The 12270-nt window shown below is 41.3% G+C and overlaps 1 long non-coding RNA gene across 1 annotated transcript; it reads right to left on the bottom strand.

The window, feature by feature from the left end:
- Window positions 1-6: 6 nt before the first annotated feature.
- LOC120436739 lies at window positions 7-6214 on the bottom strand. Its single transcript, XR_005610569.1, has 3 exons — window positions 6123-6214; window positions 5960-6048; window positions 7-210 (listed from the first exon to the last, which is right to left on the bottom strand). It is a non-coding gene; the product is annotated as an uncharacterized LOC120436739 (long non-coding RNA).
- Window positions 6215-12270: the final 6056 nt, after the last annotated feature.

Genomic DNA, 12270 nt, shown 5'->3' on the forward strand with positions numbered 1-12270 from the left:
CTTCAGGTGAGACCGATAATACGCTCAGGTCAGCACTCATCTGGAAGGTCTCATCATTGTTGGGGAGGATTTCTCCAAGATAAACATCTTCATGAATCTCCTCCCCATCTTTCCTCCAGAACATCACGGCTCTGCCAGGATAGAAACCTGTAGCGTGGCAGCTGACTGGAGAGGTGGGAGTCTTCTGGAGGAGAGACACTGATGGAAGAACTGGAGAGGAGGAAGATAAAAGTTGTGGAGTGAGTGAACGTGCATGAAAGTAGTATTGAAATTGAGAAAGAAAAACAGGTAAGGAAAGGAAATGAGAACAGTTAAGGAAAAATGCAATTTGCAGTTGTTCCACACGTCATATTTAACTGACATGACTTTAACGTGAGGCTATGAAACAGAAATGTGTTATTTTGTTAAACACCTGCTGGCTCCACTTGAATCTCTGGTGAAAGGTACCAAAACAAAATAAATGTGTTTAAGATTGTCCATTGTGGGAAATCAGCCTCACATTGTCTCACATCCTCAGTAGGCAGCACTACCTTCTCCTCCACAGTTCAAGCATTTTAGTTTGACACCAGCCCCACATTTTCCATTCATGATCTCCACATCCTGAAGACCTTCTCTTGCCTCCACGTGCTTCGGCAAGGTGAAGAAACTAAAACACTTTATAGGTCTTGAGACATTCCCTCACATTTATACTTTATAAACACTAAATACAGTTCTTATGTTGCATCCTTAACATTAAGTTCCACCTACACCTTTCTGACCCTCTTATCATTCTTTTTGTTCTCCACAGTTATGCAAGCTTAGACTATTTCTGCTGTGTTAACACTAAAGGGGACTCCTGTTATCATCTCCTTACTCCCACTCACTCTCTGCACTCCAACTTTCACACTTCTTTATACTTTGACTTTTCCTACACTCACAAGCTTTGTTGCCTTTTCCACTTGGATGTTTGAGATACAGCCAATCAGCCGGTTGCCATCCCATAACACTCTGGCATACCTTATCAGACAAACCTGGGCTCTGGTTGTTTTTGTCCATTACCCTGGAAGCCCACTACAAGATTAAGAGATTCCAGCTTGGACTTCTTCATCACATCCTCCCAACTCTTACTCTCTCTACCCTCCAGCCTAGCCTCCTGCTCCTTCTTTCTCTTTCTGTCATTAGCCATCCAGTATCCACCTCCTCTCCCCACCTCCTGCTGCTCATTTACCTCTGTACTGCTCCCATATACCTCCTCATCGCTCAACTCCCTGCTGTTAAAGCTATCCACCTCCTTCCCTGCTGTCATGTTAGTCAGTGTTAATCAGCACTGTTAGAAAATCAGACCTATACAGGCTGCTGCCCAACCCTCCCACACTGACTCCACTTTCCAGCTTCCAAGTCTAAACTCTGCAATCCAAAATAAGCATCAATTAATCTGTTCAGATTGATATAAACTAGCGTAACAGTCCTCAGCAAAAAATTCCAAACACTCGGGCAAATTTCTCTCAGTCTGGATTTCGCCCCCACCTGTGCATCACTCCTCTCCAGTATGATCATTTTTCACACGGTCAAGTTGTGAAAATTGCCTGAGCTCTGTTACACATGAGATGATGAAATAGAGCTTAAGTTGTGCTATAATAAAACTGTTTATGATACAGTTGTTCCACATGTTATATTCAACTGTTATCAAATTAAAATAAGGCTTTGAGGGAAGGATTTTTTTTATATTGATAAATGCTTGCTGCTTCTGCTCCCCTGAGATCTCTATTGGGAGTAAGACACAACGGGAGGAGTCGGTCGAGTCAACCAGTTGCAGTCTGGAAATGTGAAAAGTAGTGTTGCCTGTCTCCTGTGGCTTTACTTCCCACCACTGATTCGCTGATTGTCTGCACCTGTGTCTAGTTTCCGTCCTGTGTGATTGTCTGCCACACCCTCACTGGTTTCACCTGCATTCACTCCACACTGTGCGGCTTTAGTTTTCTCTCTGAGCCTCACAGGCAAGTGTGTAGATTTGGTTTTGGCATTGGTGGGGACGGATGATTCAACCACCGAACCCTGCCTCTCCTTTTTTTTTTTAGTTTTTGTCTTTGCTTCTTGATATTAAAAAAAAAAAAAAAAAAAAAAAAAGAAAAAAGAAAAGGAGAAATATACTTTCCTACATATGCTATTCTACATGCTTTTAAACCATTTCAAATTACAATTCATAGTTTTATATGTGAATTATAATGTTAAATTACTATTAAACAAATGACTGATTTTAGACTTTAGTTTACTTCAGCCATATTCCATATAAATCAGGTATCATACAAAAATTTTTAAAAAAGCTTCAAATACAGTCATGACAATAAAAGAATATGACTTTAAGGACTTAACAACATTACTTCAGTTATAGTACACCAACATCTCTGATACATTAGCACTGAGGGAACACTGAACCTGGTTGGTTTTTGTCCATAAAACTACTCATCTAAGATTACCACAAAGTAAAAGATCTCTCAGCAAAATTATGCCACATTTTAGGCACTATTGCCCCGATCCAATCAGTGAGCTGGGATTTTTTATTCTAAACATGAACTACTGTTACAGCAACAGACATGGACTACTGGTGCCCCACACAACAACTCAATGTCCACTATGTGAAGGACTCTATACTATACTGTCTATACTATACTGTCCTGGTGGACATGGCAACACTTTTTTCATGGTTACAGTTTTAGACTGATGTGGGCCAAAGCCTAGCACATACCTGCCAACCTTGAGACCTGAGAATTAGGAAGACATTCAAAGGTTTTTTTTTGTTTTTTTTACAGTGTTTACTTATCGGAAAAAAATAAGTTAAATGTCACCGGCCTGTTCCGGGGGTGTCCAAATTCAGAGGCTGCGTCCACCTGAGGACCCGGCCTTCGCGGTCTAAGTGGGCCGGGTCCTCCGAAAGCCGGGTAGACCGGAAATGAGCGACTGTGAAATTGGAGGGTCTAGCCTTCATAATTACGTCACCTCTGCCGTCTGCTCCTTGCTGTCTAAATAAAATAAAATATAACCGGACGCTTGTGTAGATTCTCGACCATCTCACACTTCTGTTTAATCAGTTTTCTGTTTGACATTTATTCAGCTGTGTGAAAACCCCGGAGGAACCCTCCCGAGGGATTAATAAAGTTTTATTTAATCTAATCGAATCTAATAACTTTAATCTCAGTCAAACCGATTTACTCACGAACAAATAAAACACTGAAAAAGGCCAAACAATAACATGTTTAAGTTATTTGAAGTTTACACAACTAGATTATCGCCTGAAAATATGTTAAAAGTTTATTTCGCGACCCAGAAAGAGTAATAAGAGTAATATTAATACCAAGTAGCTGCAGTAGTAGTAGCCATTGTTGGAAACTGGAATTGGCTGGGCCAATCTAGGATATGGTTTTTCAATTTTGTTGTCCGGGTGGAAAATCGGGAGAAATTGGGGAGAATGGTGGCTCCGGGAGATTTTCGGGAGGGGCACTGAAATTCGGGATTCTCCCGGAAAAATCGGGAGGGTTGGCATGTATGGCCTAGCATAGCCTGTAACATTATTATAACGGACACATTTTATGAGTGAACTTGACTTTAAGTGACTTACAGGTTTCTTTGAAAAATACTTTCTTACAACCAGGTTCTTCCTTTTTGCTGCTGTTCTCCTCTCCTCGCAGCGCAGGCAGTGTTGCCAACTCCTCAGTAAGGAAAATCGCTATTGGCTGTCCTAAAAGTCGCTAAATGACGTCATCGCCTAATTTGCATAATTGGTCATGCTAATGTAATTGTAACCTACGTTGGTGGAGAGAGAAATAACATCGTGGAAGAGACATAAAGTGAGTAAAAAACGTCCTAAATGCAGTTAGAATTTATTTAGAACTACAAATTAAATTTCTTTTAGTAATTATTGTTTTTTAATGTCACAATTCCAACCCTGCTCCTTCACCCGGGCTTGGACCGGCAAAAGTGACCCGAAATAGGCACTCTGGTGGAGTTACTGTGTGTGTGTGTGTGTGTGTGTGTGTGTGTGTGTGTGTGTGTGTGTGTGTGTGTGTGTGTGTGTGTGTGTGTTTATAAGTAGTTTTAAACCTTGTGATCCACAAAACAGCATAAGAGTAAAAGAAGAACTGACTGCGTTACAGTCAGTGCGGGAGCAGCGGCTTCACTCATGCGTGATTCATTTGCAGTTTGGACGCATAGGTGTGAACATCTCCTGCCCTGATAGCAGCTGTGGGACGACTATCCTCCACCCGTGAGCGCTTTGGAACGGGCGAGGTGCCCACGGCAGCACCCGCTGCTTGTTGAGAGTAAAAGCAATACGCGCTTTCACGTCAAAAAGTCGTCATAAATAAGTTTCCAATAACACCAGAAAAAGTCGCCAGATTTGTCGCTAGTCGCTTTTTAGAAAAAAAAGTCGCTAAGGCGGTCTGAAAACTCGCTAAATATAGCGACAAAGTCGCTAAGTTGGCAACACTGAGCGCAGGCTTGCCGCTGCTAAAATTAAACAGAGCTCCCTGAAAGGTACAGCCAATCACATTGGCCATATTTGTCACATGAGGTAGTCCAGTAGAGAACGTAATTTAACTCTTTCTGCACCGCTGGGCAGTGTTGCCAACTCCTCAGTAAGGAAAATCGCTATTGGCTGTCCTAAAAGTCGCTAGAAGTCGCTAAATGACTTCATCGCCTAATTTGCATAATTGGTCGCTAATGTAATTGTAACCTATGTTGTTGGAGAGAGAAATAACATCGTGGAAGAGACATAAAGTGAGTAAAAAACGTTCTAAATGCAGTTAGAATTTATTTAGAACTACAAATTAAATTTCTTTTAGTAATTATTGTGTTTTAATGTCACAATTTCAACCCTGCTCCTTTATCCGGGTTTGGACCGGCAAAAGTGACCCGAAATTGGCACTCTGGTGGAGTTACAGTGTGTGTGTGTGTTTATAAGTAGTTTTAAACCTTGTGATCCACAAAACAGCATAACAGTAAAAGAAGAACTGATTGCGTTACAGTCAGTGCGGGAGCAGCGGCTTCGCTCATGCGCGATTCATTTGCCGTTTGGACGCATAGGTGTGAACATCTCCTGCCCTGAGAGCAGCTGGGAGAGGACTATCCTGTGAGTGCTTTGGCACGGGTGAGGTGCCCATGGCAGCACCGCTGCTTGTTGAGAGTAAGAGCGATACGCGTTTTCACGTCAAAAAGTTGTCATAAATAAGTCTCCAATAACACCAGAAAAAGTCGCCAGATTTGTCGCTAGTCGCTTTTTAGAAAAAAAAGTCGCTAAGGGGGTCTGAAAACTCGCTAAATATAGCGACAAAGTCGCTAAGTTGGCAACACTGCCGCTGGGTGAATGAGACGTTGACAGATCGTTTTTTTCTTTCTATCGGGTTTGTATTTCTTTACTCGAAGAGATCAAATTATTGGTGGGGACAGTTCAATAATCGTTGGATATTGGTGGGGACATATCCCTTCCGTCCATGCCAAATCGACGCCCTTGGGGTGGGTAAAAGGTTAGGTAAGCAAGCAGGACGTGGAGCAACAGTTTTCTGACTGTCGCCGTTTAAATGTTATTTTTTGTTGCAACATAAATGGAATGTAAACGGAGCTCCCACCAGAGGCATTTGTTTTGTACCTTTTGGTTTGTATGAAAAATAAATGTTTTGCCCCTTTTTAATTCGCCTCATTTTTGCTACCGGAAGGCATCCAAGAGCACGAGTCAGAAACTTAACGTCCTGCAGAAGCGGCAAAGAAGGACCAAAGGTTGCCGCTACACAACAGATCCGAACACAAGATAAAACAAGGCAAGACAAGACAGCAGCTAGGCAGGCGTCTCAACTCTTCTCTTAAAAACAGGCAGTTGGTCCCTGAGAGGGTGCGGCAGCAATCAAATCATACAAACAAAAAAAGGGCAAAGATAACCTTAATCTTCTCTAATTTACAAATACTAGCAGCTATAATATAAGCGGCTTACCCCAAGACTGCAGGCACTGTACTGCATGGTGGATGCAACTCAAGCGTCTCTCCACCACGGCTGGAGTAAAGCAAAGAGAAACAGCCGCGCTGTAGCGGGCCGCAGAAATATGACTACTAGTTACCGACTTTAGAGAGAAATCAGAGGTCAAAAGGAGGCCTACCTGTAGCAGTCACACGATCCGATCTATCGGTAAATTAACCAATAGGCCAGCATTTACTGCTGTGTCACAAGCTCGGGAGGAATGATCCAACCAAAAAAAAAAAAAAAAACGGCTTCCCTTTATACAGGTAAACACCACCCTGTAATCAATATGCAGGTGGGTTCCTAATTAACGTAGTTGCACAGCAAGAGCGAGGCAGGAGAGAGCGAGAGAGCTGTAGAGCGAGCAAGAGAGAAAAGAAAGGCGAGTAGCCCATCCGGCTACATAAACGTGGCACACAGCGTGATGTGAAAAAAGGCACATAGCTTTGACGTTGCCTGACGAACTCTGCATTCCTCGTCCACACATAAACGCAAAAAAGGAGTTTTAAAAAATCTCCTTTTTCGGTGATTCAAAACACGTTTACGTGTGGACGAAACAGCTGTATTTTCAAAAATACCCGTGTAGGTGCGGACGTAGCATAAAACTGTTTTTTTTTTAATTATTATTTTATTAGTCCTTTATTTATCCAGGTAAAAAATCTCATTGAGATTAAAAATCTTAATCTTAATTAAAAATCCAAGAGAGACCTGGCATCATGGCAACAAAAGTCACATACCACATAGGTATATAACATTTAAAATATACAATAACAGATCAAATTAAGAGTACTTTAAAAACAATCACACTGAGTAAAAGAGTTGTTCTCTCATTCCTTAAAGACAGACTTAAATTCTCCCAAGGTAACCAATTCTGATCATTTCAGTTCCTTCTGCAGATTATTCCAGGAAGCAGGGGCAGCGTATTTAAAAGCCTTTTTCCCCAATTCTGTTCTGATTTTTGGGACAATCAATTGTATGATATTATGCGAACAAAGGCTGTATTGGTTGTGGTTTTTACACATATAAACACATAAATAAGATGGAACCAGCCCAAGGAGAGATTTATAGATAAAGATCAACCAATGGGAGAGTCTGCGAATATGCAAAGATGGACATTTAGCTGCAGCATACAAAACACAATGATGTACACGATTTCCATAGCCAGTAATAAAATGTAAAGCACAATGGTACACAGTATCCAACCTCTTTAGGTAGTGGGCAGGTGCATTCATAAAAAGCAGGTCACAATAATCCAATAAAGGTAAAAAGGTTGCACGAATCAAATGTTTTCTCACTTGGAGGGAGAAACAGGATTGGTTTCTAAAAAAGTAACCTAGTTTTAGTTTTAACTTCAACACAAGCCTTTGAATGCGAGTCTTAAATGACAAATTCTGATCTATAATGATCCCTAGATACTTGTAAGATGTGACCATTTCAATTTCAGTTCCTTCAATTGTTTTAATCTTAGGAGACGTAGCTAACAACTCTTTGCCATTTGAGAATAACATCAACTTGGATTTCTCTGGATTTAACACCAACTTAAGTTGAGTTAAATGGGACTGAACGACATCAAAGGCAGACTGCAGAAATTGCAGGGTTTGTGTAAGTAAGTAAGTAAGTAAAATTTATTTATATAGCACATTTCACAGATAAAAATCACAAAGTGCTTCACAATAAGATCAGACATACAAGTTAAAATTAATTAAAAGCCCGTTTGTATAAAAATGTCTTCAGCTGCTTTTTAAAGGAGTCAGTAGAGTCTAGACAGCGTAAAGACAACGGCAGGGAGTTCCACAGCCTAGGTGCCAGTGCCTGAAAAGCCCGATCCCCACGTGTTTTAAACCTAGTACGTGGGACCACCAGTAGCCTCTGACCTGAAGACCTTGTGCTACTGAAGGGGATGAAAAATAAATAATTGTATCATCTGCATAAAGATGAAATGCTGCATTTGACAAATTATCACAAAGGTTGTTTATGTAAAGAGAAAATAGCAATGGCCCTAATATGGAGCCCTGTGGAACTCCTTTGGATACTGGGAGGAAGAGGAAGAAGACCCAGCAGCATGTGAAGGTTCTCAGTCATCCAGGTCATTGTAGTCTAAGGAGCTTGGAAAGAAATGTGAACGTTTTGGACAGGGACAAGACTCAGCAGTTCATCTGCATCTAAAGGACAAAGGTCACTCTTTCAAGGATGCCAACGTTTACATTTTGGACAGAGAAGACAGATGGTTTGAAAGAGGAGTGAAAGAAGCCATTTATGTCCACTGTGAGCGACCATCTTTGAACAGAGGCGGTGATTTACGACACCAATTGTCTGCCATCTATAATCCAGTTTTGAGATCCCTTCCCAGACGCCTTAACGCCCACTCACAGTCTGGGCCATCTGACCTCAGGAAATCACATGATAGGGTGGGGCCAGGTTTAACAATGAGCTCACCCGAAACCTTGGCTGATTGGGACCCATACCCGCTTTCACACCTTGGCTCATGTGATTAGGTAGAGGATCATCAGGGGGTCCTTTTGTCCCTCTTTGGGGGGAAACTCCCACTGGGTTTAAATCTGGGACTCTCCACCATTTGATCCTTAGAACTGAAGAAGCTTCTCGGATGAGAGGTGAAACGTCTTCAAGCAACTTAAAGAAGTCCAGACGCTTTTCTTTCCAAGCTCCTTAGACCCAGCAGCATGGACACACTGTTTTCTTGCTGACAAGTAATTTGAAAACCAACTTACAGCATTTACAGATAGACCAATATTATTTAGTCTATTTAATAAAATAGCATGGTCAACTGTATCAAAAGCCTTTGACAAGTCAAGAAAAAGAGCAGCACAGTATTTTTTGCAGTCCATTGAATCAACGATGTCATTAACCACTTTAATAGCAGCAGTTATTGTGCTGTGTTGTTTTCTGAATCCTGGCTGATGTTGGGAAAGAACTGAATTTGTGTCCAAAAAGTCTTTCAGTTGTTCACTAATGAACTTTTCTAGAACTTTTGCTAGAACACACAATTTAGATATGGGCCTGTAGTTATTAACATCTGAAGGATCACCTCCTTTCAGCAAAGGGAGAACATAGGCAGATTTCAATATTACAGGGATCTCACTGTTCGAGAGGCTAAGATTAAAAATGTAAGTTATTGGTTCTGCTATAAAATCTGCAGCCAAAACTGGGGATCAAGTTGATCTGGTCCTGCAGATTTATTTAGATCCAACAGATTTAAAGCCCTATGGACCTCAACAACATTTATCGGAGAAAAACTGAAGGGTTGGACCACAGATTTAGTTTGAGCAGTTGCAGAGAGAGCCTCCTGTTGATTATGCTGTTTTAAATCTGGATTTAAAGATTTAAATAGAGATCCTGAAGAAACAAAATGCTCATTAAAGCTGTTTAGAATGTCACATTTCTCTGTTAAAGTGCAGGAGTCTTTTACAACAAAAGTTGGCATCTCATTTGTAGTTATGTCCCCATAAGAAGATTTTATTATTTTCCAGAATTTTTTAGGCTTGTTCAAATGTTTAGTAGTATTTGAAAGATAGAATTCTGATTTGGCCTTTTTAATTAAGGAAGTTGAACAGTTTCTGAGCTGTCTAAAAATCAGCCAATCTGCTTCGGATTTAGTTTTTCTGGCCCAGGCAGCATCCCTTTTTTTGATTAGACTGGAGAACTGAGGAGAAAAACAAGGGTTGTTTCTTCATTTTACTCTAAATTTGCGCATGGGGGCATGTTTATTTATAATTTTAATAAAAGTATCATAAAAATAATTCCATGCCAGCTCAAGATCAGTTATCAGGTAGATTCTACTCCAGTTATAGTCCCATAAATCACGAAAGAAAGCTTGCTCAAAGAAATGCTTAAAATCTCGTTTAAAAACTATTTGTGGCCTTGATTTTGGGAGCTTCGATTGTCTGACTACAGCTACCAAACAGTGGTCACTGATATCATTTGCGAAAACCCCAGTGTGAGAATATTTATACGGCATATTACTTAAAAAAAAATCAATAAGTGATGACTTTTCTGGGCATTTAAGATTTGGATGAGTTGTGCTGTAAATTAGTTGTGTGAGATTATATGAATCACACGTGAATTTAAAACTGTCTGAGGCAGAGGACAACCAGTTCCAGTTGAAATCTCCGGCCAGCACAATTTCATTAAAATCTAAAGTAGATAGTTTTTCACTAAGTGAAACTAAAGCCTCACTACTAGCCGAGGGGGGTCTATAACAGCCCACAATGGTAATAAAATAGCCCTTGAAAAGTTGGAGCTTGAGGGCAAGAAGTTCAAACTGTTTACAAACCAATACCAATGAATCGACAGTAACATTGAATTTGCTTTTTACATAAATTGCAACACCGCCACCCTTTCTGGGGCGGTTGCAACGGAAAAGATTATAGCCCGTTATTGCAATGTCTTTGTCAGTAAGAGATTTAGTAAGCCAGGTTTCTGATAATATAAGAATATCAGTATCTAACTCTTTCATCCAAATTTTCACAAAATCAAGTTTGGGAAAAGACTTCCGACATTAAAATGAGTGATACCAAGACCTGTTCAGGCTTTAAAATCACAAGGAGTACTTAAGCATTTGCAATCTGGACCGGGATTAGGTTGCACATTTCCAGATAAAAGAAGCAGAAGAACAATAAAACATTTTCTTTTCACAGATTTTTTTTTGTAGGTTTACAGACTGATTTCTCTTAGTGCCCAATCTCTTTGGGGGGTGAGAGGATTGGGAAATAAACCAGTGATATGGAATGAATAAATCAGTTAAATCAGTTGAAATGAGATCTCTGCTGATGATCACTTTTGAGAAGCTTCTAAAAGATGTAAAATCCCACCTTGTTCCCTTTGAGAGGAGTATGGTTTCTCTCGCTCCACAGACTGTTCCTGCACCTCATGTAGACAAAAAGGTGTCAATAAAAGCTATGAAGGGAAAAAGGCTACTGATGATAACATGCTGACTGACAGATAGACCCGGTTGACCTGTGGTAGAGCCTGGTTGTGGCCTGCTAGGTGATAGTGGAGCCTGGCTGTGGTCTGCTGGCTGATATTAGAGCCTGGTTGTGGTCTGCTGGCTGGACCAGCTAACTGATGGTGGAGCCTGGTTGTGGCCTGTTGGCTGATGGTAGAGCCTGGCTGTGTGGCCTGCTGACTAGACCTGCTGGCTGATGGTGGAGCCTGGTTGTGGGCTGCTGGCTGGACCAGCTAACTGATGGAGGAGCTTGGTTCTGGCCTGCTAGCTGATGGTGGAGCCTGGTTGTGGGCTGCTGGCTGGACCAGCTAGCTGATGGTGGAGCCTGGTTGTGGCCTGTTGGCTGATGGTAGAGCCTGGCTGTGTGGCCTGCTGGTTGATGGTGGAGTCTGGTTGTGGCCTGCTAGCTGATGGTGGAGCCTGGTTGTGGCCTGCTGACTGGACCTGCTAGCACATGTTCTGTGCCTGCTGGGGTTTACTCAGAGTTAGTAGTTTATTTCATTGCTACCTGTAATTTATTGCAGATTACTCGTATTTGCTTAATTGTTTACTAAATGTTTGAGGTGTGAAATAAACCGCAATGGAGCAAAATATGGCTGTGTGGGGTTGGAGGATGTATGAGTGCGTGTGTGTGCGTGTGCGTGCGGGGGGGCACAAATATTTTTCTTGTAAAACAAAGGGGGGGCCAACAAAAAAAGTTTGGGAACTGAACTAATGAATGATGCTAACCCTTCAGAGCTTCAAAGATATCATGGCAGCGGGAACTAAAGCAAAACTGGACTTTGCAGCACACAGCGGATTCTGGAAATGATCGTGCACTCTGAGAGAGAAAACTGCTCCCCAGCCTCCTCTAAGGACTCCTCCATGTCAGTCACAGAGGTAGAAAGACACCAGCTGGATTCCAGCTGTCTGAAGATGGATGAAGGAACGACAGGATGGACTTGTCCATCTCCAGATTTTGGTGTCCCACACAAGACTATACAATGTCCTAGCACTCTGAGGTTTGATCCTGGGATACTACACAGTATGCCACTATGCCATAAGTATACCGAAGTCTGGCTTTGCAGATCTGTCTCATCAGTAAATGTAAGGGCAGTGTGATTTTTTTGTCATATGGGTTAAATTCATTAAGATTTTAAGGCTTAAAGAAAAACATTTTCCGTTAAGACCAAAGACTTATATGACCCAAGTAGCAGGAAAAGAAATAAGTAAATAAAGGTTTATTTATATAGCACTTTTCACAGACATATGTCACAAAGTGCCTTTTGAAATAAAAATGTCTTTAGCTGATTTTTAAAGGTCACCACCGAGTCCAAATTATAAC

Source organism: Oreochromis aureus, unplaced genomic scaffold (genome assembly GCF_013358895.1).
Source record: "Oreochromis aureus strain Israel breed Guangdong unplaced genomic scaffold, ZZ_aureus HiC_scaffold_101, whole genome shotgun sequence".
Classification (NCBI taxonomy): Eukaryota; Metazoa; Chordata; class Actinopteri; order Cichliformes; family Cichlidae; genus Oreochromis; species Oreochromis aureus.